This window comes from Lissotriton vulgaris, chromosome 4_1, assembly GCF_964263255.1.
Source record: "Lissotriton vulgaris chromosome 4_1, aLisVul1.2, whole genome shotgun sequence".
Classification (NCBI taxonomy): domain Eukaryota; kingdom Metazoa; phylum Chordata; class Amphibia; order Caudata; family Salamandridae; genus Lissotriton; species Lissotriton vulgaris.
The window spans coordinates 1,217,517,776-1,217,521,250 of NC_141691.1; positions in this window are offsets into that span (position 1 = coordinate 1,217,517,776).

The following is a 3,475-nucleotide window of genomic DNA, read 5'->3' on the forward strand; positions in this document are numbered from 1 at the left end:
TCACAGATATATATCTTTTTTTGAACGTTAATTCTCAAAATCCACTGGAGCACATATATTGAGACCTAGCAAAGGCACATCGGGCTAACAGTCCCTACAATTTTCCCAAGTTTCCTGCAAACCCATTCAGCCGTTCGGGCTAAAAGTGAGGCCAACCGCCCTATGGAAATTAACATTGGAAAAACGCGTTTTGGGACCCCCCTTTTTTCTCGGCCCCCCCTTGACGAACCCCCCCAAATTTTCAGGGGCTGCTCAGAAACAAAATGTTCCATTTTCCTGAAAATTTCAGCCAATTCCGTCAACAAACGCCAAAGTTATTAGACATAGAATTTTCAAAAATCCCATAGGGAAAAAATCCTAACTATATATACCTACTGGCGATAGCCAGTAGGTAATATATATATACAGTGATGTTTTCACTGAGTGTATCTAAGGATATATCAGAGTCTGTAGAGGTTCATCGTATTAACACATGAATGATGTAATCTGTGATGTTGTCAGTGATGTCATTTGAGTTGTCATCAGTGATGTCATCAGTGATGTCATTTGAGATGTCATCAGTGATGTCATTTGAGTTGTCATCAGTGATGTCATCAGTGATGTCACTGACCATGTCATGAATGATGTAATATGTGACATCATCAGCAGTGGATTGCGGGTGCGCGATATATAGTTAGCGCATCTAACTATATATGGAATTTCAATGGTTTTATGCGAGTAAAATAAGGTTTTGTAAATGCAAATCCCTAACTATATATGGCCTAAAACCAATGGTTTTTTCATTGAATTTTCAAGGTTTTGTAAATGCAAATTCCTAACTATATATCGACTATAACCTATGGTTTTTTCAGTGAATTTCAATGGTTTTTTAATAGCAAATATGAAAAGCTTTAAAATGTCAAGTACGTGATAGATAAAAACATTTTCGTGTTTATGCACGCTGATGTGCTTTGAACGCTGCACCCCCCTCCCCTCTTTTCTCTTATTAGTACTCTCTCTTTGCAGATAGTGAACGGTACTTAACGCAGACCTTTACCCCCGTTGTAATCCGTCGTACCTGCTTGTCTCTCCATTTGATTGATTGTTATCCAAGCATTTACTGTTTTCCAATTGATTCTCTTTAGTTCATTCTCTATTTACAAACAAGCACAAAGTCGCAATACTCTGTTTAGTCTTTGCAGATAGTGAAAAATCGTGAAAAATCGTGTAAAAAAATAAAAGTAATCGAGCAAAATCAGTAGGCCACTAATTGGATCTCTTTTTGACCTCGCTAAAATAGAAATATTAGGAACAACCCTTCATGAGAAATACGAAAATAGTGAAATGAACTGAGCTCCACACCATGAGGGCTGCAAGACAGCTCGGCTCCGTCACCCATCCCGCCCAAAATAACGACAAACCCTATGCAAATATTAAAAATATAGACAACACACCAGCAAAGAAACAGGGTAAAACATTTTATTAAATAACTATTTACATAGCGTTGGTTTATAAGATGATGTCAGTAGTGGACCGATGTGTGAATAGGTCGGAAGTAGCACAAGGCGCCAAGATCCGGATGGAAAGTCCTGGATGTTGGGTGCCATAGTTCAGAGTTCTGAGTTTGAGCCTTTTTCAATGCCTGTGCTTTGTTGTTTCCCCTCCATCAAAAACAAAAAAATATATAAAACTGTCCAAAAATACAAAAAAATCAAAAAATGTTTACAAAAGCAGTGCTTGTACGACTGTCTGAAGCTTATTTCCACCTACTGCAGCTTCACTATTCTCAAAGTAAGTGAGGGTCGTTTGTGGACCTGACTGCATTTGAAAACAATGTTATATGGTACCTCCCTAAACCGCTTGACGGAGGCCCCCGAGGGGCGGTGTGATGGCCATGGACTCGGAGAAGACGCTTGGCTCCGACCCCCTCCCCAAGTCTTATAGCACCGGTGTAGCCTGAGATCGCCCCCGACATAGGCGGCCGGCTCCCGGGGTCCGGCGGAACTTTTTGCCTTTTGATGACTCTTCTATTCTGGACCTTGTCCCACAATCCGTTTGACCTGAAGACACGCTGTAGTGGGGCGCCCCTTTACCGTTTTAGTTGCCATTCCGCCCGCTTTTGCTACACTGTGCCTCTTCCGCCATTCAGCTGTTTACCGCCCGCTCTTGCAACTACAGCGTCTCGCTCACCATGTAGTTGAGTTGCTCCCGCTCTTGCGATGCAACGATAAGCGACTGCCACAGGACTCTCAAAATGGCGGCCGGCTCTTCAGATTTGGGCGTGGTCCACTAAAATGGCCCTGGGACACCTTGGAACTCGGACGCTTCCCTGATAGGGCTTGGGTCCCATTCTCGAAAGCGTCCCCTCAGCCGTGAAGATTCTACAAAAGTCTTGGGGGCCCCCGACTCCCGCAGGCTTCTGGTGGGGAGCGGCTGCCATGTTTGCTCGTGGAATGGCCACGACAGACCTACGAGATGGTAGTGCTCTCATGCTGACGCCAGCTTTAGTCTGAAACATCCAGAAACACTGTAGACTACCAATTCGATCAGTTCCGGTAGCGCCCCAACATGACCCGGTAGAGAAGAACTTGCCCTCCCCTCTTTGACTGATGGTTCTTGTTGCCTGTCCCCTCTGTTGTCATTTTACAGAACTTTTTGGACTGCTGAAAGGGGTTGTGTTCCGAACGCTGGTTGGTGGAGACATTTTGACTATATTCTTGACCTACGTTGTCGCGTAATGCGTTATATGACACGCCGCGTTAGCGCACCCGGAAGTAATCCGGGGCGCGGCGCGCAGCGCGTAACGTAAGCATAACAGGTCATGTGACTTGTTAATAAAACTTTTTATTGGTTCATTTTACTTTTGTTATTTTAATAATGAAAAGCTTGGTCATATGACCTAAAAAATACGCTTTTTATTGATTTCGAACTTTTTTTTTTAAAACATATATGTTATAATATTCCAGGCTAATGTACTTTCCCCGAAAATTTACAACTGTCCTGCAAGTAAAATATATTTCTTTTTCGAGAAAAAGGGCGTTTCTTCGTTCCATGACGGAGCCGTTGAGTAAAAGAGACTCGGCCTGCTGTCTTAGTCGCCGATACGCCTGATTATCAGATTCTTATCGATCACTTTATGTTGCAGGAGAGGAAAACACAACTGCCCTTGACCATTTATCTTTACTGCGTTCCTACATATTATACCTTTTATCCGTCATGTAATTGGACTGCTTTATTTCCCTTGCCTTTTACTGATTCGAAAACAGTGACTAAAAGTAAAAACTTTACCAATGTAAATACTACTACCATGTTTTGTTTTAAAAACCTTCATTGTGAAAATGTCAGCATACAAATACGGGCCTATAACCACGTGGGCCGGCCACGGAGCAAACTGAAATTCGAACTTTCAATAGTACAGTAATCAATAACACATCAGAACTTAATATCAATAGGGATGTCGAAATATTCAATCAATTCTCGTCCCCGCCCGCCATGA